The following is a 25,756-nucleotide window of genomic DNA, read 5'->3' on the forward strand; positions in this document are numbered from 1 at the left end:
TTACTTATGGTCACTTACAATATTGTTGAAATCATATTAGATATATTCAAATTCTAAGGAATTCAAATTTAGGTCACTTGGTTAATGTTTAGTAATATTGTAAAGAGAAAGTGTTACTTACATGAAGGTTGTGCACTACAACCCTCACCATGTTCACCATGCGGTCTCACAGGTGTCATAAATTGCTATAGAAGAACACATAATATTTTATATCATGATCCATAAGATACTATAAAATATAAAATTCTATTGAACTTATATTATTGATTGATATTAATTATAGCTATCCTTCAAAGATTTGACTCTACGGACCAATTCTTCTTTCAGTGCCTCTACCTCCTCACTTGTGTCACTCTCAATGATAATGTAAAGAATTTCATCACAATATATTTGCATGAGTTGTTGGGCCATGAACATCAGGTCAGCACTAAGGGATATGTCATCTAGAAATGGCATCCATGTTTTAGATCATATTTGATCTACTATCATTTTAGCTTTTCCCTATCAATAAGTATCAAGTTGTGACATCGATATTAGTAAAATTCCATCAAAATAACTCCAAATCCATAAAGAAAATAACATAATAATATGACACTTGTTTCTATATAATTTGAACAATTACAATTATTAAGGTTTATCTTCACTAAAGAAGGTGTACCAAATGGTGCATCCCCCCTTGCGGGTGGTGATCTATCCATGTCACCCTGTGAAAAAGATTAGTAATTCTTAGCAATCAGCAACGAAATGAAAGTAACAAGCTTACCAAAAAAAAAAATTAATAAAATAGTAGATTATATATTGGAGTCAATATTAATTGGAGGCAATTGGTTTAAATTTTATACTTACCAGTCCCATGATAGGGAATTTTTTTGTATCTACATGATTCAAATTGTAATCTATCATAAGCTCTTCTCCTACACTTATTGATTTTATTGCACATACAAAAACATGATTTCCCTCATTTGCCTCGAATATACAATTCAACCAGTTATTAGTTGACATAGGTCAAGAAATATTTATAAATCCTACAATATTCCCTATTGATAATTTTCTTTGCATTGTATATAATTTGGTGACAATGCATACCTACACATACTTTTTTTTTATTGCACAATCCACATCCAATTGTTGTAATTGTAACAAAGTCCTACATACTCCATCAATTCAACAAATTTATTTTAATAGACCTTTATATCATCCATGGAAAATAGGCCCAAACCATGTAATGAAGATGAAGCTATGTGATATTTCATTAACAGAAAAATCAGTGTTAACTGGAGGTAGTTCCTTGGGTACCCATTCTTTTTTATGATGTGTGTACCTTAAGGGAACCTTCCTATCACCTTTACTCTCATTATCATAAGAACATGACCCCCCTACTCAGTAAGAAAAAATTTCATTCATTTATTGAATTTTCTTCTAGCCTTTTGATCTCTAGTTGATCTCCCTATTTTAGACCTACTAGATGTCTCACTTTTGTCTTCTATTCCCGCATTTTCCTCACTCGAGAAGAAAGATTAGACAAATACCTAGTTGGTGATACCTACAATCCATAAAATGAGAGACATTATAGGAGTAAAGTTGATGTTGACAATAAAGAGAAGATATGCAAATAAAAAATCGTATCTATAGGGTCTATTGACTTATACTTGTTGATCTATGTGACTGTGCAAGATCCTAGTCAAAGGCGTTGAATAGCTCGCATATGTAAATCATTTATCTTAATTTAGCCAAGAATTTGGTCTAATTAATGTATATATCTACAAAATATTAGACATTTTGTACTTAATTTTTATATCTACCCATATGGTTTTGAAAGAAAAATTTGGTCACCTTGCTCATTAAATTCACCCATATTATAATGAATGAAAAGTTGTCTTCTTATAGTGCTCTATATACTAAAAATTGCATAGATGACTAAAATTACATGATGTATTCATCAAAATTATTGTATATTTTATAATTCCTTACCTCTACCTTATGTGTGGTAGCTACGGAATAATATTGGATATACTCCATGATAGTAGAGTTCAACACATAATAACTTAATTATAAAAACATACAAGTGAAACAAATTTCTATAAATAAATCATGACCCCATCATACTTGACATTGATCGTACCTTGACAAATATTTCATTGGTCATGTCATTGATCATCATCTTCATCCATGTCATCATCATCATCACCATCATCTTACTTATCACTTTTATCATCATCATCACCACCACCATCTTCATCACCATCATCATCATCTTCATCACCATTATCATGACCATCATCATCATGACTATCATCACCTTGATCATGTTGAAGTTGAGGAAAGCCAACTTCGAAGACGCCAAGATCACCTGCATGCAAACCTGTCAAAGAGAAGCCATAGAAGGGGAGGAGCATGGAGCATGGGCAAAACCCTAAACGGACATGAGAGACACCATGAATGCAAACACAAGAAGAAATGTATTTACAATAAGAAATGATATGATGATCGATATGAAAATACAAAGAGGAGAGCTCGAATATAAAGAGCTCATGGAAGCTTGTAGAACAAGCTAGAAGGTGGTAGAAGATAAGTGTGACAACTAGAAGGGAACAAACTCTCGTGTTGTCACCAACTAACCACAACATGCATTAAATATTAAATATTAAATAAATGCATGACCTAAGTAAACTTAAGCAATAGAATAAATAATTAAATATTAATTATTTACTCTAACACCCCCCCTTAAGTGCAACGTAGGGAAATGCCTTAAGCTCACAAAACTAAGATGAAATGCATAATGGGTCCCGGCAACGAGGCCATTTTAGGTACCCAAGTACAATGCAAGAAGAATGCAACCTCTGTAAGTGAGGAAAGAGAGAAAACCACATGGGAAAAACCCTCCCCCAAAAAGAGGTAAGAACCTAGTGAAGAGCTGAAGAAGTCTCCAACTAGGGAAATTGTCCCCTAAAACAGGAACAAAGAGTGATCATGAAGAAGCAGCATCACTGAAGCATGAAGAAGTCGCAAATCTGCCAAACTGCTGATCTGAAGAAACCTCCATGGAAGAAGAAGGCACGAACGGAGCATGTCTATATGGTAGATGATCCATCTCACCGAAATGCATAGGTAGCCAGCCACTGCAATCGCCTTGTATATAGGATCAACCATTGAATACATAGTTCACACTATCGAACCATCGAACCATGGATGCATTAGAACACAGCATAACCCCCCCTTAATGTAGACGGGGTGTGATGATAGGCAACTGAGAAGGTGAGCCAAAATCTTCTGCAAACGAACCAAGAACGAGGAGAGAGGGAAAGAGGTACAGACACCGATAAAGACATAGTCTAACTAACTCTGCATGGGCTAATGTCGTGGAAGGGACACTCACTTGACAAAGGGAGAATGCCTAAAATAGCAAACAAATAATCCCCCCCATGGTGCTTTATGAAATAGTGCAAGTACAACTGACTCAAAACAACGTTCATGACTCCCAGAATGCAAAAGTGACACTTTATCTCAGTGCGATACAAAGAAGTGCTTCAAAATGATAGCTACAATGATCAAAACTGAAAAAGAGCTGAACCAAAAGAAAGTACAGCCGAAAAGAAAGCAAACCATGCTAGGAAAATGATCCTCGGGCCGAAAACACTCAAAATATCAACCATAGAGCAAAAATGCCAAAACTATGATAGAAAGAGCAGAGGCCAAAAACGAAGAAAAAGGACTACATTTCTGAAAAGATGAGAAAACCAGCTTTCCAAAAATATAAAGTTTTCAAAAAATAGGCATGGGATGCAAAAGATATGCATGCCGGAGTCAAAAACAGGACTTCGGACTTCAACAGAAAAAACGAGCAATAAAAAAGCATCAAAACCTAAAAATACCTACACCAAAATCTCCGTCTTGGAACCAGCTTTCCGGCACTTCTTTCGGATCGGAAAAATACCTCCGTATGCAAAAGTTATGGCCAAAAAACCACAAGTAGGTCCAAAAGTGAATCAGGAGAGGTGCAAGCAAGGATGATGACATCGCGCTGACGTCAGCAAGTCATGCGATTAAATTTGATGGCTTGATGGCCGTCGCAGCAAAAAAAGAGTGCCACGTGGCATTGCCATGTGGTAGTGCTGACGTGGCAGGGGTGATGTGGCGGGACCACGTGGCAAGGTGCCACGTGGCGCCCAGGCCACGTGTCACCCCCGCAGTGGCTGACTCAGCTGCAGATGTGGCGCAGAGTTGGAGCTGTCGGAGCGGTGGGCGGAGAATTGGCGGAGGTGGCCGCAGGGGCGGCGGAGGCAGAGGAGCCGCCGGTGGAGGGCGGCGGACGGGCGGCGGCCGGGAGGAGGCCGGGCCGCGGCGGAGCGCGGGCGGCGCTGCTTGCTGCGGCCACTGCGGGCGGTGCGCGGGTGGCGCGGTGGTGGCCCCACGGTGGCGCGGCGACGGCGCTGCCGGAAATGTATTTTTTTTTAAAAAAAAAACCGTCGCTGCGTCCGTACGACCGTACGGCAGACTCCTGGAGGCCTCAAAAAATTGCCAAAAATGCCTTGTCTCCAAAAACGAAAAGCTTTATATGAATCCTGACTGCAAACGGCCTTCCGGATCCATTGGTGATGTCTGTTTGGGCTGAAAGTGCTCCGAAAAAATGTTGATCCCCTGATTTGAAGAAAAAATGCACAAACAAACTAGGGTTTGTGACTTCAAATCACGGCTTCAAAATTTCTTCAACGAAGCTGCAGCAGGAAGGCTCTGATACCATGTTGAAGTTGAGGAAAGCCAACTCCGAAGACGCCAAGATCACCTGCATGCAAACCTGTCAAAGAGAAGCCATAGAAGGGGAGGAGCATGGAGCACGGGCAAAACCCTAAACGGACATGAGAGACACCATGAATGCAAACACAAGAAGAAATGTATTTACAATAAGAAATGATATGATGATCGATATGAAAATACAAAGAGGAGAGCTCGAATATAAAGAGCTCATGGAAGCTTGTAGAACAAGCTAGAAGGTGGTAGAAGATAAGTGTGACAACTAGAAGGGAACAAACTCTCGTGTTGTCACCAACTAACCACAACATGCATTAAATATTAAATATTAAATAAATGCATGACCTAAGTAAACTTAAGCAATAGAATAAATAATTAAATATTAATTATTTACTCTAACAGATCATCACCATCTTCATCAACATTATCATCATCATCATCATCATTATAATCACCATCACCATCATCATCAACATCACCAGGATCATCATCTTCTTCTTCTTCATCATCATCATTGTGTAACTGTTGTTCATGATCATCATTTACTTCATCTTCTAATTCTCTAGTATCTTCTTCTTCCATCACATTATATTTTACCAGCCTTCCTCTTGGATCATGTCTAACAACAAATAACCAACCCAATTTGTGTAGAATGCTAAAGTAAAACACTTGCTCAAATTGTCTCGAAAGAACATAGGGCTCATCTCCAACTAGCTCAAATGACCTTGTATTAATCATTGTAAATCTACTATTGTGTTCAATAATAGTACTATCAAGATCATTTTGATTCAATCGTAGCCTATACCATTTCATGACAAATAGAACTAATTTGAATGAATTAACATCGCACTTAAGTATATCATCCAAAATTCCATAGTTTAAATTTTTAAATTGTTGAGGATGTATGTCATTTCTAGATGAAACACTGGTGATCACAAAGAATGTGCTTTTCCAACTCAGAATGTACTTATCCCAAGATCACAAGTTTTCTCTGTTTCGTCTAACTTTTTTACGCAAAATTTATGGCCATGGTAGTACATAGATTTTTGGCGTTTGATCTAAAATTATTCAAACATGTCAAGATTATTTACATCGATCTATGAATTGATATTAAACTTATGGGTCATGATTAGTAATATTCTACATACGTTTCTATCTCTTAAGCCATATTCTAGATCAAGTGCCATTGATAACATTGGGATCTCCATTATGATGAGCTTCTTTAACCAATGACGAAACACCATCCCATGTTAATTTTTATACATGCACATATGGTTTTGAAAAAAAAATTTGGTGTAATTAATCTGTATATTTGCAAAAATATTGCACATGTTTTACTAAATGTTTATATCTATTCATATGGTTTTGAAAGAAAAAGTTGGTCTAATTAATATGTATATCTACAAAAATATTGGGCATGTTGTACTTAATATTTACATATGCACATATGGTTTTGAAAGAAAAATTTGGTCTAATTAATATGTATATCTACAAAAATATTGAGCATGTTGTACTTAATGTTTACATCTACACATATGGTTTTGAAAGAAAAACTTGGTCACCTCGCTCAAATTCACCCATATTATAATATCAAAAAATTTTGTTGACATAAATTCAACAACTTTTATTAAGCTTTTCCATTACTCCTTGTTTTTCATGAGTTGGGGTCATTTAATAGGGCAAGTTTTTATTCAATGTAGAGTATGAACATATCAAGTTGTGATTGTTTATTTTAGTAGTTTGGTATGATTCATTCTTGCAGTTGTTTGGATTTCCTTGTGTACATGTATAGCTTTGTGTTCAAACACCTATAGTTAGATATTAACCCAAACATATTACTATTCTATTGATCAAATGTGGTGGTATCAATTTTTAGATAAAATATGGACAAATTAGGTGTTTTTCCCCATGTTTTCGATAGTGTCTATCATGAAATGCATAAATGTTGTGGTGGTAATTTTGGGACAGTAAAAAAATCCACCTTGCATTAACCTACTCCTCGAGAATCCAAGCAATAGGAGTAAAGATTAGAGATCTTAAGGAAAGCCTTGTCACAAAAGAATTCTATAGTGCACATGGAAGATGTGACCTTAGAAACAATAAAAGGAACATTGTCAATGTCCAAGGCCATAAATATGATGTGCAATAGGATTGTACTCTCTAGAGGATTAATGATAAAAGATATTGACATAAAATTAGTCATGCCTTCCCCCACAAAGTTAGATTGCATTAATCCTTTTTACATGGCTTCCATAGATGTCTATCATATTTTGCAAATTGGATTTGGGAGCTCAAACAACTTATCATACAACAGATGTATATTATACCTAAGGGATTTTTCCTAGCTATACTAGGCATAACTATGAAGATTTCTAAAATCTTTAAAACAAATTGCTCACAAAATCAGTATTAAATGTATGTCTATAATCATTTTATAGAGCACTTTTTGATAAATATGGGAGTGTTATCATTTCTCCTCAATTTATTTTTCTTGGATGTTTTGTTTGGTAATTTCACTTGATTAAGTATGAAAAAATTACTACAGAAGCTACTCGTTCAGATTTCACACTGTGCCAAAAAAAAAAACTTATGTGAATAACAGTTGCACTTTTTTTTCCCACTTTCTTTAGCCAATTGCTTGTGATGTTAACCTTTTATAAATAAATTTGGTTGCTCCATAGTAGCATATAGATTTTAGATCATTTATGTTTTATAAAATGTGAATATGGCAATTGAAGATTAGTCTATGAATTTTCCTATTGTTTCATGTTAGAGCTTACTAAATATTGTTTCACAACCCCCAGTTTCTCAAGCAAGGCTATTCTTGAATATGGCAAGTTCTGCAAGCCATGGTTTGTGTATTCCTTCAAGAAATCTATACAGTTGCTTTTCAAAACACATATTAAATAGGAAACATAAAACACATATAGAATACTTCCAAACTTGATGTTGAAAAACTAGAGTGAGCCATTGAATTTATAATAAAATGTATGTGCATTCTAGGTCAAGTCATTTATGAGGATAGGAAAAACTACTTAGAGGTGTTGAACATTTTACATGTGAAATCTATGCACTTTGAAAAGGTAGTTGGTCTGTGCTGACCAAAGTAGACTCTTGGTCTTTGAGCCCAGGATATTATTGATCATAGTGCATGAAAGTACAAACCATAAGCATTTAAAGAGAGGATCTAAAGATTGTTGAGTAGTTGAGAGGATTTGGAAATTTCTTACAAAGATCATCCAAATACTATTAGATAATTTAGATGATTTCTATTTCTTAGTAATGCCAATGATGCATACAAGAAAAATTAACTAAGAAGCTGATGTAATTATGTAGTTTCATTCAAATAGATAAATAGAGTAATTATGAAGCTGATGTAATTATGTAGGTGTTTCATTCAAATAGAGTAATTATGAAGCTGATGTAATTATGTAGTTGTTTAGCCTTGTAGGATCACAACCTTGATTCCAAAGGTGAATTTTATTTCTCCACCAACATTAACATCATCCTTACATACCTTCCACTGAAGCTCCATCCTCCAAGATTCATAAAATGATCACTATGTTATGTTTTCAGTCCATCAACACGTTAACAACAAGAATAATAGATTCAAACTATGGCTATTGCATCTCAAGAAGGTATAGAACACCAGGAACCTCACCATGCATGTTTTTTACAATTAAAAACCTTCCTTTTTACCAAACACAAGGAAGTTTCACCGTGTATATTAAGAGAAACACAAAATGTAGATACAAACCCTTATCATAGTCTAGGGTAAACAGCAAATAAGGAAAAAATCCAAAACCAACTATTGCTTCATATTCAAACAAAATAATCATTTCCTTAATTTAAGAGAAAAGCTAAAACTTTCTAATAATGGACTTAGTCACTTATTGTCACCTACAATTGAATATGGAAACATAGTTGTTGTTTGTGTATAAATTCCCTCCTAAAAATTGTATATTAACATTCCAAATACGTACATATCACATTAAGCTCTTCTAGGTGGAAGGTAAAAAAATTATATAACCCCCCCCCCCCCCCCTTTGACCTTAAAACTTCACCTATTCAGGTTTGATCCAAATAGAGATCTAACTATTGGACTTCCAGATTTTTGCAAGAAAAGTTGCACAAAAGTTGCATGACAACTTTTTTTGCAATTTTACAATTTTTACATAATCTAATCACAAGAAGTTCACAATGCCTACCAAACTACACCAAAACACTTAAAAGGTTTAAGAAATTTTAAAATGATGATTTATGGTCAACTCCCAATGTTTGACCAATTGCTAAACACCCTTTGACTATGCTTATAACCTTATTATAACATGAAATCAACTTGCCTATATGCATAATAAGAATACCTTAACTATCTTGTGTCATCTTTGACACATATTGACCTTCAGTATTCTCCTCATTGGTGTTTGACCATCTTGTTAAGGACCTAGGGCCCCTACACCACCTAGCAGAGATCAAAAGTTTGTTGTTCCTAAAGATACATGAATCACCATCATTGTTTCAAAGGTGGACACAAATAGGAAAATGCTACCCTTTGATCATGGGTCACACTTATGTGAGTATGAACAACAAGATATGGTGTGGTTATGAATATTATTTTTCTTGTTTAAGCATTTAGCTTGAAAAACATTTTTTTAAATTTAATTGTTATTCTTATATTCCATTATTGGTTCTATCAGAATGATGATGATGTAGAATTCCTCCACTCTATTGAGCACACTCTATTTTATATTTGAGAGCCTGTGAATAATTTTGATAGATGAGAGGATCAAAAGGGAATGGGTTACTACCACATTCTAGAGTGTGTTATAGAAAATACTGACAGCATAAATAAATAGGTACTAAATTTTTGTAGGACGAGCTAAAATGACAAAGTTTATAGGCTTGAGAATGTTTTTCATATTGAAAAAACAAAATATTTAAGAAAGAATTCAAAAAATGGATTTTATAGCATGCACTTGAGACATTCATTTTATTTAGGGGCTTCCTAGGTACATTAGGGGGTGACCAATAAATGTCAATTGTCTCTAGGAGTAACATACCGAAGTACATTTTAGTTACTCTTCCTTAGTTGAGCACCTATTTGGTTAGGACATGCACATATAAGATTTTTAAAATATTATGAAAATGGTGGTTGCCAAGAATGTCTATGTGGCAATAGACCAATTGTTATGTGTGCTCACAAAATATGCAAACTACATAGCCCATATCGAAGATGTCTTCATCTTATTTCATATATTGTACAACTTGTTCAATATACAAAACTACATAGAAAAAGTTGGCATGCTACAATCATTAGACTGCCAAATACAAGTTAAATCATATTTCATGAGCTACATTTTGTAATGTAGTAATTGGAATGATATTCATTGGGAGTTGTGAACATAGACATATATGATATCATTAATAGCTTTAGATAAATATTTTTTAACTATTAATTGGCATTTAATATTTATATTTGGCATTTGGCATTGATCAAAATCAAGTATCATACAATGAAATTATTTATTTTTACAATTTTGCGTATTTCTCTTTCTTTTTTGGTTTAAAAATTACATATATACACACACATGTTCCCATACACACCCAAACCCCTACAAAAAAATTATCATACCTAAGTACTGGGTCTGCACACCTGCACCCATACTTGTCTCCATCCCCAAATCTGAACCAATAACTTGAGATATTTATAATAAGAGAAACATCTAGATACTCAAAAAGATCAATGACATGTAAGCACACATATAATGTATGTGTTTCTATGCTTATAATTTTACTTTATTCATGGATTTATCTTTTAATATAGTTGCTAATATTATAAATATTTATCTCTACTCTTAATTTGGCTATGATTCCTTAATTTTATTTCCAATTTTTGTTAGGTCTTCTTCTCCAAGACTATATCTATCCTTTTATAATACCCTTAAAGAGATGAAGAGTCATGAGTTCACAGTAGTCCTCCATAAGAGACATAACTCTTCCAAGTGAACCATCCCTTGATGCTAATCACTACTTTTTATCAATCAATGTTTTCTTAAACCTTTTTTGTTAAGATACACATCCCTTTGGAGAATAGTTCTCCATAATCCTTACTCCTCTTTGGTGTTTTCTATATTGGGAAAAATGATTCTGACTCTATGATTTGAGCCTCTATGGCAGGGTCATATCACTTTATATGTCATTTTAGTTGTTTAAAAAAATTCCCACACCTGCCATTATTATCTTATACTTCATGAACTATGTTATGAGTCAAAATATTTGTGTCTTTGTACCTAATATCCACCTATAGTAAGAATTTCCAAAGAAAATGCATTTTTCCTTGTACTTATTGAACTTATAGACAATATGCACCTTCTATATAGGAATGTGGTAGGGAAAACAATTATTGATTTTACATTAGCTATGCCTTCTATAAAAAAAAAAAGTCAACAGAGGTCCACCTATTAATTCCTCCTCATCATTAAAAAAAAATACAATAAATTGGTTTTATAATAATACTTTCATGAAAAATTACAATTTGAGATGGTAGGGTTCTTGTACATAACTCAACACTATAGAAACACTATGATTTCACTATGCTATGACTTTTTGTCCTGCAACTCATAGTAGAGATCAAACAAGACACACTTCTATTCTTAATAGTTAATGATGTAGGCCAATAATAATGACTATTCATATAGATATCTATTGTAATATATTCCATCTAATGCATGACTATGATTATCTTTACTAGTAAATATTTAGTATTGTACAATTGCTTATGATTCAAATGTGTCACAATTATTTCAATTCCTACTTCACACTACAGATCAAACATGGTACACTTGCATTCTTAATGATGTAAGCTAGTAACAATGACTCTATTTATCTACACAACATATTCATCCCATCTTTTCAAGTTCTCAGAACCAGTAGATAATTCTCTTCTTGCAATATATTTTACAGATTTCTAGGTCCCTTGGCATTGTAAAGTTGTCCCAGATCATAATTCTTTAAACTTGAATGAGTGGAAGCAATATTTCATCAAACTAAAAGTGAAGTTGTGTTGGTAAATAGGTTGTTCTTTTATTCTACTCTTGAATGTCCAATATTCTTGAAGAATATCTAATTACAACAGTTGGGAAATCATAGCTAAGTGATTGACTTCCCTCTGAATTCTTAGGTACAACTCCCTTGGATTTTGTGATTTACAATGAATCTTATTTGTTCCTAAATCTAAATGAGGTTTGTTCTTGACTAGAGAGCAAGAGAGGCAAACCAAGTTAGGCCTAGATAGGAACAAACTTAGGCAAATATTTGGGTCTTAAAACTAATCAAGTCTATGAACTCACAGATCTTATGAACTTGTAGAAATTGATGAAACACTAATGAATTCCATTTATGAATTAAATTATTAACTAAAAGCTTCTAACTCTAATAAGGAAGAGACTAATTTGAAGAAAAACACAAAATAGAACCTCTTTAAACTTTCAATAATACTATTATTATCTACAACTTGCTGCATTGAATAGGGGAACAAGGCATCTTTATTCCTCAACTTAAATCAACGGAAAGAGTTATCCTAAGCTATCACAAAATAATGGAACAATAAATAATTGACACAAAATGCATTCAACTTTTCTTTGCAATATGAAGTGTCTCATGCCAAAAATTAGCCAACCTCTTGTTAATCTTTCAATTAGATACATATAGGATTCTAACATGATTGTTACAAAATGAGATTCAAATCGGTTCATCTCCTCAAAATTGATAAATAGCAAGGAGCCAATTATCAATTACAATCATTGCATCAAAATATGAAAGGGCAGCATAAGCATCACTTCACCTTTTTTCCCTTTTTTGACTTCACCCTATAGGCTTTAGCAGCAATAATAATTGGGATCAACTCCTCATGTATATGAACATGAATGTTAGTGTATCTTAGTAGATAGATCTTTGATGGTATTCAACCACTCTTGCATTTCTTCCACAGTCATGTGTACACACCCTCCAAGCCTTTGGAGCTCTGACACTTTGTTCTAGTGATCAAAAGATTTCTCTATTAAGCTATCCAAATAATTGGAAAATTTATTTAGCATGATAAAAACTTCAACTATTCCTTTTCCTTGTCCACTAGATTGGGAATTTGTACACATGCTTCTTAGTAATTCATAGTCTCTATCCTAATCCTTCTTAACTTTGACCTTTGTTTCTTTAAATTGTTCTTTTTCTACTAGGATCATTTGAGATTTGAATTGCATGCTTTGTAGCCAGTCAAATAAGGGCTTGTCTCCCTTAAGAAAAATCTTTGCCTCTATGGCTTCCTTAGCCTTTATGTGGATGATCATTTTCAATAAGGAAATGCAATCCTCGCTCTTGGATTTCTCTCCTGCTAGGGTAGCTCAATTAGCTGAGATGTTTTCTTTCTCTATTTCGAGCCTTAGTACTACATTGTCAATTTTCTATATGATTGCAAGTCCCTTAGACTTGAGTTTTTTGCTCCACTCTTTACCAATTTTCCCGAAGTGCTAGTCTTCTTGTAACTGGGAGATGATAGCTTGAATGTTAGTGGTTGTAGGATCACTGATGGTTGACATTCCTTATATGTTTGCCAGCAAGGTGACTAATTTTCTGATGAAGCAATTAAGTTCATGAATCTTTACCTTCATTCTGACTTTAGCTAGCTTAAGACTTTCAAGTTGTCCTTCTATCACATCATTTTTTGACTTCCATGGGCCCACCTTAGTGTCATGTCTAACTTCTCCAAGATCCACAAAATGTGAGGCAAAATACTCTGCAGACATGTCTTCAATCCTCCCTTTCTTACTGGGCTTAGAAATCTCCATAGTCAAATGCCTTGTATTAGGATCTTGTCCAATAATTGACAAGGTCTTCTACTTCTTAACTTTACTCAATTTTGATCTAGAATGGATAGCCAAAGATAAATTTTCTTTGTTGGGGACTCCCTCTTCTTTCCTCTTCCTCTTTCTATCTAAGGTGTCTATGCCAATCACCTTAGATTTAATCATCAACATATCTACACTAAACATCTTTCTTTTGACCGAAGTTAATTTCTTCATAGATGAAGAGAAAGGGTTCTTTGGTACCTGGGAAATAAATTTTAAAGCTTTAGGACCTTTCTTTGTTTATGTAGTCTTATATATAGCTTTGTCAAATTTAGTAGACTCACTTTCATTGCTTCCACCATCTCCAAGATCTACCACTTGTATTTTGGGACTACTTGGTAAGAGTAGTGTGGCATTCATAGATGGGATCAAACTACTATTGGGTGAGAGATTCATTGTGATTGTGTTGTCCTTCAATTCCTCCACCTTCTTCTCAACCTCTATTTTAGTTCCAACTACTAGTACTGAACCATCTTGACAAGCTTTATCAAGGGAGATATTCTTGTCAGGAGGTTGGTCACCTCCATTGGCCAGTTGAGTAGGCCCTTGAATGATAGGCAAGATTGTGCCTAAGCAACCACTTTGGGAAGAGGATGTTGCAACTACATTCAGAGATGCTTGGGTAGTCATACCTTTTCTCTTGCTTTGTTTTGTCATGGTCTATTCGACCAATTTTCTAGTTCTCTTGTAGATTCTATTCATCATCATATCTAGGTCTTCCACAGCTTCTTCATAAGGTTCTAAACTTTTTAGTGTACTCCTTAGCTTAGTCAAGTAAGTTTTTCTATATATGTTATGACCATCATCTTCAACATCAATGTTCATCTTAAACATTTTCACCTGGTTGACTGTCAGTCTAGCAAAGGCTCAATCATGACTCTCAAACTCATCTTTGTATTCAACCCAATATTCTTCAATGGTAGCAATGTGCTTTATCATGCTCCCTATTTGAAAAACATCTTTGACATACCCATTCAGGTCAAACATGGGTCTCAGGAATTCATACATGTTCAACTTATATTTCTTCTCGAACACCATCATGTTTTTGGCATCAAACTAGGTGTCACAATTGAAGGCTCTAACTTTCATGGCAAATTTTTATCCTTTCTTCTTCAGGCTCCCTCTTAGTATACTCAGTTGTAGGGCTTTCTTATGATCTCGATCAGCATGATCATGTTGCTTGGATACCTTGGTAGCTTTAAGGGGAATTTGTCAAATGTTGCAAGATGAAAATACAAAAATGATGAGAACTAAATGAAGAAACATCAAAATTAACTAATGGCGGCCATGGCTTCTAGGCTGAATCTCCTTTCTAAGCATCTTTGTAGCTCCCTACAAATCCTCATAGTAAATGCATCATTCACCTTAATTTGAATAACTATTATGTAATTGTAGACATGGATAGAATTCATAATATTTAACATCATCAGGGAAAATTTCTAATCTTGGGAGGCCAGGCCATAATTGCTATGAGACCAACATATAAATCAAGAAGGAAGACATGTAGAATATATTATAGAACTTAGCTGCTTGGAGAGCATTGGACAAAATTTTGCTTACCTCTTGAGCCCGGTCAATGTATTGGGTATCTGAGCAAATTACTTGAACTAAAAAGAAATATTTCTCAATGAAATGCAATGCCTCTACCTCACCTTTAAACCTATGCAAGAGGACCAAAATATCAATGATTTATGGCCTGAGGTTTGTCTCAAACAAGATTTTGTGAACTTTACTCTTATCACTTTGCAATTTTTGGAACCATGTCCTCATGAATTCTTTCCTCCAGATCATCTTTTTAGTTGAGAAATTTGAGATGGCTCTGCCAATGTCTAAATCAAAGAACTCATCCCTCTCTTGCACCTGAAGGAAGCTAACCACTATTTTCCTATCTATTGAGATTAGCACTATATCATTAGTTAGCACAATTTGTCTAGTTTCTAGATTATAGTGATGAATGCATTCATAAATCAAGTTAGGGGCTTGGACTACAACCGAGAAACTAGCTACCTCAACTAAACCACATCCTTGGAGCTTCTTGGTGATAGGATGAATTCATTCAACTCTCAACCTTTTTTGGAAGTATGCCATGTCAAAGAAGTGAAGAGAAGTATCTATGAAGTTCTACAATGTGGACTTGATCCTAGTTAACCCATCAAAACTTGCGAACTTGGTTCTCATGAGTCCATGAACAAGATTTTGAATTGAGAATGTGAATGGGATAAAGAATGCAACACTCACAAGTTTTTCAAAAGTTATATATATGGATAGAAAGACACATCAAATAAAAGTGGTAACTTATTCAACTGCTTATCTATCTTAATATGAGAGCCTCAATTCATTCATTGATCTTCAGAATTCACACCACACAAATGAATTTAAGGAGATTCCCATTGGATAGTAAATGCAAGAGTTCAATGCACATCTAGAGGTCTTTTCATTATTCCATTGAACTCAATGGTAACTTTCTATATTTCCACTACTTACTTTCTCATTTTCCTTTAAGTTTCAGAAAGTTACCATTAGGGTACCCTATTGAGGAAAACCTGCCAAATGAAATGCTTGCTCTGTTTCTTCATCTTTAATGATTTGATCTATTCTAATATCATCATGACATGCTATACATCCAATACAGGGGTTGGATTTAATCATGAACTTGATTTCCTTGAGAAATCAAAAATTGTCTTCATGGGTTGAAAACCCACCGAGGAGAAGACGTTTTCCATTTTTTTGTCACTGCTTCCTTCTAAATCAAATCTTTGACAACAAAATTTCTATAAAATGGAAATGCTTGGCTGAGGTGTAAGGATTTGTTTAAGAGTCATAAAAAAATTTTAAAAAAATTGTCTCAATCCGTTTTGCAAAAAATTGTCTTCATGGGTTGAAAAATTGTTGAGGAGAAGATGTTTTTCATTTTTCATTTATCAAGGAGTGGTACACTATGAGAAAATATGAGACATGATTGATCATCAATTGAGAAAATTTGATCTCTATTAGACTAGGTACTAACTTACCCGACAAGTACATGTTAAAATAAACACCCACCCAACAAGAGGAAAAGAGGAGGTAAAAAGGGAAAATTTGATAGAGATCACCTAACCTTAGGGACTTAGACCTAGACTCAAATAGGACCGAGGACTACAATCATTTTTCCTACTAAAAAATACTCAATTTTGCCAATTGGTTAGAAAACAAAAAGTGGGGCAACAAGTTGTTCTGATCACATAAGAGGATTGAGATATTTTCTACTCACCAAGGCAAAATGTTCTAGCACTTGATGGAGACAAAATGCATTCAATTGAGTTCCTTGATTCAAAATGGGAAAATATTTATGTTTTGATTGTGTGAATTTATTTGAATCAACATTTTGGATCACATTCTGTGATCCACCATCAAGATAACCAAAGTGAGATTACTTTGGTTATCCTAATGATGAATCATAGGTCACTTTGGTTATACTGATGATGGATCATAGAGTGTGATCTGAAATGTTGATTCAAACAAATTCACACAATTAAAAAATTGAATTTTATAGATTTAACCATCATCTCTAAGGCACAAACTTAGTTTGAAAAGGTCTTGTCAAAGTCTCCTTATTTTAAAGTGTCAACCAGGTTCAAAGACTTGATTTCAAATAACCTAGACATTCATGTCCCTCTTTTCAAAGTTTGAAATATATAGAAGTACCATGATAGAGGGGGCACACTCCATTAATTGGTCGAGAAATAATGGATATTCAACTTATTTTTTATGATTTGTTGAAGCACAAAAAAAAGAAGGAATGATACTTGCCGATAAAAGATCATGTTTTCATATGACAAATGTAAACACTAGATATTCCATATCTGTACATAAAGAGAAAAATCAGTATTTAAGAGTTCAAAGGAACCTAATTACCCAATATAATGGTTCAAGAATGTCAAAGATGGTTAATCATTGGATTAAGTGATGTGGATCAAAATCTGTCAATGTAACAAGTGAGCCTGATTCGAGCATTTCATCAGAAAAATCAGTATTTAAGAGTTCAAAGGAACCTAATTACCCAATATAATGGTTCGAGAATGTCAAAGATGGTTAATCATTGGATTAAGTGATGTGGATCAAAATCTGTCAATGTAACAAGTGAGCCTGATTCGGGCATTTCTATGATCACATTGAGCCTCTCAACATGAAACATATAGTTTGAGATAATCCATGGTGGCCTAAATTTCACAACCATGAAGTATTTTCCAAATTGATAAATTGATGATTGTGAAGCTCTGTGGATGGTTTAAAAGAAATAACACTTGCTAGTGACACATCTTGACTAGGCACATATGAGAATAGCCGACATGTTGACACAATGTACACCAACTGTTTGAATAAATGTCAATAGCTTCCATGCATTAGTTCAGGTTAGCCCAAATGTTGAAGTGTCAACATTCACTTGAAAGTGCACATTGACATAAGGATCAAAGGCTCAGACTAGTTCAACATCAAGTCAATATAATCTAGAATCTACCATATGAGAACAGAAGATGGAGGGTGATCATGGGTATGAATTTTAGGAACTTAAATATTGAGCGCAAATGGTTCAGAAACACCAAAGCATGACACATATTAGCTATTAAATGTTGCCAAAGGCACACATCATGCATAGTGAGGAATGATACTTGAGAATACCTCACTTGTCACCTATGTAATGTATAGGTGTAATAACGAATGGGTGTAAGGTATGGGTGAGAAGGTACAGGTGTAAGCACAAATCATTCTATAAATTTATTTATTTTCCAAAAAATTGAGCTTAGTACTAAAATAGATGGATGAATTTTGAATCCATGAGACTAAAAATAGCTTGATGTCTATAACATAAACTTTGACATCTTTTGACACTATGCACAGATGTATATATGCTACCAATAAACTTGGCCCACTTCTAAGTATATAGAGAAATTTTAGGATATAAAAAGGAGCCCTTGAAACATGTTTTGACTTCAAAAATCCAAAATTCCTTTCTTAATTTTGTAGTAAGTTCGTAGGGAAATAAAAGCAAAGCTGACAAAGCAACATCAAAATGCAACTCAAAATGCAAACTTCTTACCTTAAATGGCTCCTATGCACGCAGAGCGCATCCAACCAACTCCTTCACCAAAAAAGACAATGTGGTTGCTACTTTTTTTCTTGTTTGTTATTTAACCTGATTTGGTCAAAATATTGGCAAAATTGGGGAACCCTAATTTGGTTGAAATTTTGACCAAATTGGGAAAATAAATAAATTAAAAAAATTCATAGGCCAATATGGTCTTTGGTCAAAAAATTTGGTCGAAAATTAAAGGGAAATGTACTAGTGACACCATATTATGCGCATTGAAACTCTATGCAGTTTAATAAATTGACATTTTGTCAAGGAAGATTAGCCGAGTTATGGCTAAAGAGGTAGAATGCTAATATTTTTATCACTTACCATATAGCTTGTGCCTCTTAATGTGTTCAATAGGCTACACCTACTCAATAGGTGAGTACTTCTACAAGGCAAAAAACACCAAAACCATGTGGTGAAGGCACACAATTTCAAATAACATTTTTGAGTGTCAGCACACCATAGTCACAAATAATGGAGAACAAGATTGAGTCATCTAAGACTTGACTGAGTTTAGATGAGGTCATTATACTTCCCAAGTATGTCCCTAACATAATGACACTTGAACAAATATAAATTTTACAAATGTTGTTGAGCAGAAAGACAAAGCAAGAATAGCTTAGAAGAGAATTCAAGAAAAAACAAGTATTGCATTATATCAAGGACATATTTTCAAATGCTTTTGAGATTCAACATGTAAATGAGAAGGTGCCAATTTTGGAAAAATTAGTTCATATTGTTGATAAAGTTAATAATGAGGATATAGAGGCCAATAAGAAATTGATGAGATGTTCTAAGAAAGAGCTTAAACACAAAGTTTTGGAGAAAGTGTCAACAGAAATCACACTCAAGTAGATTGCACTCAAGTTGTTTAGATGAAGCAAATATTGAAGGATATCAAATTTTTTTATTGATTAACCTATCACTATTAATTTTTGATCATTCTAGTATTATAAATATTTCAAATAATCATGTGTTTTATGAAATGACATATCATATATCAATCAAGTATCATTTGTTAAGTGATAAGGTGAATGAGAAGGAAGTGAAGTTGGAATATGTGGCTACTAAGAAACAGATTGAGAACATTTTCAAAAATCCCTTACCTAAATATTTTGTTGAATGTCTCATAGGTATGCTTGAGGTGATGGGTGAGGCACAACCTATATGGTAAGTGATAAAAATATAAAACTTTGTTAGTGTAAGTTTTTGCAATCACTATTGTCGTTACACCAAAAGCTTCAGTTGTCAATGAACATCACAATAGCCAGAGACAAGGATCCATGGGAGGCAATTAAGAAAATGTCACAAATCTATCGGTCTATACTTTACAATACCTTCACCTAGAGGGGATTGAGGCAGCAACCTCCTAAAAATCCCCCCCTCAGCATGACCCGAGGGATTTGAACTCATAACCCAATGCTCTAATACTGCTTGTTGGAATCATTATTGTTGTTACACCAAAAGGTTGAGATGTCAATGAATATCACAATAGCCAAAGACAAAGATCCATGAGAGGTGGTTAAGCACATGTCACAAATCCATCGGTACCTTCACCTAGAGGGAATAGAGGCAGCAACCTCCCAACATAAGTATCAAGTAATGGCATCAAGATCTTCTCCATAAAGTATTCATTGGTTATGTTGTCACCTTGATTCTTACTTTTATTCATTGCACTCTCAATTTTTCGAAAATAATTCTTGATACCTTTACCATCTTCCATTCTATGAGTTTCATAATCTCACTTTTTCATCAATTTCTTATAAATATTTAGCTTATCACTTCGTTGTAGATTTATTTCAATTTTCCTGAACCTCATAAGTAGTTTTCAAATAAATAACTATAGCATGTTTTGATTTTGATAAAGCACTAATAATGCCATTCCTTTCTGTTGATATTTTGTAGCTTTTGTCAAATAAATTCTAGTGAAGATATATATATATATATATCATTATTATTTATATATTAGAAAAAGGTGTGTGTGTGTGTGTGTGTGTGTAATTATAATGATTATTATTATGAATGGACATGTCCTGGAAGAGACATGTCTATTTATAACTCATTCTCCATATAAATATAATTGATTATTGCAATTTAAAAACACATACCAAATATAGTCATTGCTATTACATTTGTAACGATCCCAAAAAAAAAATATGGCATTAGAGTCATTTGTAAATAATAGAAGGGACAAAAATACTAGAAAGACCTAAAGCACAATGAGAAATTAACATTTCTTTGATCAACTAAAATGGTATGTTTTTCATCCCATATAGTCAACACAACCATAAATATTCTCCTAAGCTCTTAACTCATTTGGAAAATCACAAACTATCAAAGTAAGAACAAGAAAAGGACATGTAGATCACCACTAAAGGAGAGTGCATGACAAGGAATCTAGGGAAGATATTTGTGGAGTTTTGTTTGATCATCCTAAATAGAAATCATTATTAAATATATGGCAATGTCTTCTATTTCTTAATACCGATACAAAAGTTGAAGATAAGGTACTTTGAAAAAGGGAAACCAAACTATAGTACAATGTCCCATGTAATATAGGATATATATCAATAGTAACCACTCGACTGATGATGTGGAATCATTATAGTAATAATTCAAAGGTAAGATAATTAGACAAAAAGTAATTAGTGTGTATGAGAAAATAAGAGCTCTGTAGAGCTAGAGTCCTACCTTTGAAAGAAATGATAAGTATAATAAATCAAATTGTGAATGATAGAAAAGAGAGTAATTAATACATTTAAATAAAGTGAAAAAAATATAAGCCATGTGCAAAGATCACATTGATATTTAATTTATGGAGTTCCTTTGAGTTGAAAATTTGGTGAATTTTGACATCCAGAAAAGGGATAGCATAGACATCAGAATATTTAGGCAATTCATATTCATAGAAAGCTTTTAGATTTCTACTAAAAGTGATGTAATGGAAGCACTTGTAAATGAATATGCCTTATTTGTCGTAAATAAAAATGAGAGAGATAGTTCAATACCTTCTCCATCAAAGTTGATTAGGTAGCCATGTGATGCTGCCAACATTAGTCGCAAATAAATTCTAACTTTAATGAATCCAGACACTACAGTATTTATCTCAGTAAACTTTTCAAGACTTTCAAAAATTACATCTTCATCGCACAAATATCCAAAATGCCTCGGCCAATGGCCTTACCCCTATACTATGTTACATATAATTCATCATGGTCCTCATTTGATTCCTCCTCAACTACATCCTTGATGATATCCTCTTTAGTAGGACTTCCTTCCAAGGCATCCTGATTTGTCTGCTCCTGCAAAGGTAGGCACAAAAACTTACAATAAAGACAATGAATTATTCTTACAATTACACATATATGTTCAAACCTAACTAGTTAATTTTTCAATGTCTTTTGTTGTTTCAATATCAATTTCTTCTTCCACATCATCCTCTTCATTAACTGTTGCATTAGGAATCACATTGAGAGTTTTCTTAATTGTTGAATATATATTAGCAACAAACTCCTTTAGGTCATTAAGTTAGAACCCACTTTCCATGAATTTTGTCTGGGAAATTAGTTTTGTTGTTTGATTTACACTTTTAGATTGCAAAAAAATCCACAATAGTGAAAACACATTAATTAAAATATATTTTCAAAACTTACAATTTTAATTAATCTTTAAAAAATACAAACACAAAATGTAGAGCTTTGAGTTTTGTGTAATATACCAACTTTGCACTTTCAGAAAAATTATTGACTTGAAGAAAGTGAAACACTCAAAGTAACCAAGAGATATAAGCAATAAAATTAATGTTTATTAATTAACATTAACTAAAGAAAAAATATGCCAAACAAAAATTATAGGAGTAGGCACAAATGATTAGAGATAATGAGATTGAATTGAATAAAGTTTGAAACTAGATAAATCTGAAAAGGCAAGCTAAACATGGTGATTTGTATAAGCATTCTATTTAGGACATAGCTTTTAGAAAATACCTCTAGATCAAAAATAACTTTTTCTTGGAGTTCTTTAATATTGGTGTGGCTTCCCACCCATGTAACTTTGCTTTTTGGCATCTGATGAAGTTTCAAATCAAATAATTCTCTCCATGTTTGTGCTCCATCCATATTTGTAAGTGACAACAACTTCAGGGGTGTCAACTAACCTATTACTTATTTTCACTAAAACAACATTTTCCAATTTTACTAAATCAACATTTTTACTAGAAAGAACATCTTTCCACCATTATGTTTGATCCTTGAATGACTCCTTAATTTCCTTATCTTTAGAGTCTTTTCCAAGCTCAAGTCCTTCTTTAGAAACATTTTGAAATTTCTTCTCTTCTTAGTCCATGAAATACTTCATTAAGTACGCAACAACTAGATCCATGAAGGAAATTACCTACAAATGGACCGTCTCAGTACACTGTACTCTATACAATAGAGTCATTTGAAAATTAATAACTTAAAAAAATCAAACCACTAATATTTTAAGCAATAAATGTTCTAATGTGTTAACAAGTTCTAAAACATTCAAGTAGCTACAAGATAAATCACATATCTCATAGTTTTTCTTCCTTAGCTTCTCAAGGAATGGAGAATTCTCTAGGTGCTCCTTGATAGTACCAGTAATGTAGTAAATATCCTTCTAGTCCTTCTTCATTCTTGATATATTCTAGTTGAGTCATGTAAATTTATCACCAAATTTGTGCTATTAAAACCAATAGAGAATACTAGTATATAAATGAGTAGCATGAAAATTTTAATGATTGGAAATACATAGTAACACCTTAGTAAGAGTACTCATCTAAAATCAAGCAAACAAAATGTATGCTTTCAAAATTGGCAGTTACAGTCGCCTTTCAAATTTGAAAAGATTTGCAAGCCTATTTTTTCTTGATGCATCCTTGATTATACCTAACTTGATAGATTTTCCAAACTCAGTCTAGAATTTGGTATACTTGCCCCTTTTCTCTAAATCTATTTTTGAGTCAGCATCTACAATAAATGTATCCTTTAGTACATCAGCATTGCCTAGGAAAATCATTTCAATAACTACAAGTATATTTCCAATTGTTGCCCAAGCTTATGGAAATATGAAATTGTGAATAACTGAATATGTCTACCTATTTTCTACTCATCAGTAGATTCATTAGGGTCCTCTTCTGCAATACAAAAAATCATGTCAAGAGCCTTTTGGATTATCTTCTTCTTTATTGTGCACAAACTTTTATGTTGTTGAAGCATCTCTCGGGATACATTGAGTAGAAAAGTGTTTGAATCATCAATACCATACCATGTAAAATAAAAAGTGAGTTTATATGGTGCCATGTGTATCATACTTCTATATAAAGAAAAACAAAATAGATAGGTAGGAACAAGAATGATAGACACTGACCTTCAAGAAAGAAAGGCACTTGAGAAGAAGGTCTTCAAAGTTCAAACTCATCAGAAATGAAGACACGCCTAACAAACAATTTAATATTTTCCTTGCTAGTATAGTAACTTTATTATAGATCATGGGGAGCTTTTGGTGGGACAAACAAAATAGCCTTGAACTCAACATCACCTTCTACACTAAAGAAAAAATATTAGATATCATTAATTAGAGTTGAATCATCCATATGATTTTCACCCAATTGATCGCTTGACATTTGTATGTCCATTTTCAAATATATAAGCATGTATATAAAAATATATATATCAAAAATCTAATAAAATTACATAGCTTGTTTACATTTATTTATTTAATCATAATGGGGAGTGCATAGCATGCTATTATCGTTTGTCTAGTTAAACTTATGGATATACTTACTACAATTCAAACTCAGAGTTTGAGATCCAAAGGAAGGGGAAGATATAGGCTTGGGATGTTGAATGTAAGAATGTACCTTCAATAATACTCTATAAGAAACCAAAACTAATTTCTCTAAACCATAGGTGCTCTAATAAGCTATTGTGTAAAGGCAATGAACAACATTAATGAGAGTATGTGACATAGGTTCCAATCCACATACTATAATAGGGTAATCCATAACTCTAATAGAAATATGAAAATGCAATGGTATAACAATTATGGATGTAATTCTCTAAGGTTATCCCCACAGTGTTTTAAAGGGGAAGTATAGGCTTACCAAGATGTAGAACACCTTTAAAGAAATATAATAAGACCAAATTGAACTTATCATTGTCATGAAAAAACTAAATTTGATTAGATCCTAACTACTACTAACCCAAACATATTCATGTCCGATAAAACAAGCCACCCCATAATAATTCTCATGCAAGAAAAATCTCCAACATGTAGAATCAAGAAATATCGACCAATGGCAAACAATTTATTAAAACAAAGAGAGTTCAAAAAATATAAAAAATTTGTAACAAAAGGAAATCTCTACAAATTACCCACGCCAAACAAATAATGTTAAAAAAAACTAGTCAACAAAGCATAGATCAAATATCTATGAATTTTAATACTTACCAGCTCATGCCACTCTCCATCTTGAAAAGAAAGCATTTGTTGATTTTGGGCTTGCATATAAAGTTGTAACATGGATCCCACGTATAAAGTTGTCGCACTGAATTGGAAGCATTGTAGAAGGTTTTAAACATGGTTTGCTCAACCTTATCCAATCTTGTATTATCAGTTTTTTTTTTCGCAGTAGCTTAATATAATTTCTTAATGACCTAAAATCAAATCTAAATTGCTCCATAATAATTTTTAAAAAGGGTATAAATTTAAACAAATTCCAAGAGATAGATATGGACTCTGATGGGAAAGAACAAATTCAGCAAAGAAGGGTTTCAAATTATCATAACCTAGGAGACAAATAAAAAAATAAATCCTTTACAAACTGGGTGCTTTGAAATTGAATGCATATATTAGATGCCTGATGAACTGAATGATTTTTCCCAACAACCAATTGGAAATTCTCAAACCTAAGTGTTATGAAAAGATTTTTTTAAATGAATCTAGTATTTCAAAAACTCAACCCATA

General features: G+C 33.4%; 1 pseudogene; it reads right to left on the bottom strand.

Annotated features, from left to right (window-relative positions):
* Positions 1-22,143: 22,143 nt before the first annotated feature.
* Positions 22,144-25,259, bottom strand: LOC149552784 (endoplasmin homolog; annotated as a pseudogene).
* Positions 25,260-25,756: the final 497 nt, after the last annotated feature.

The sequence above is a fragment of the Cupressus sempervirens genome, chromosome 6 (assembly GCF_028749045.1).
Source record: "Cupressus sempervirens isolate cs-2001-9-10 chromosome 6, ASM2874904v1, whole genome shotgun sequence".
In the NCBI taxonomy this organism is placed as follows: Eukaryota; Viridiplantae; Streptophyta; class Pinopsida; order Cupressales; family Cupressaceae; genus Cupressus; species Cupressus sempervirens.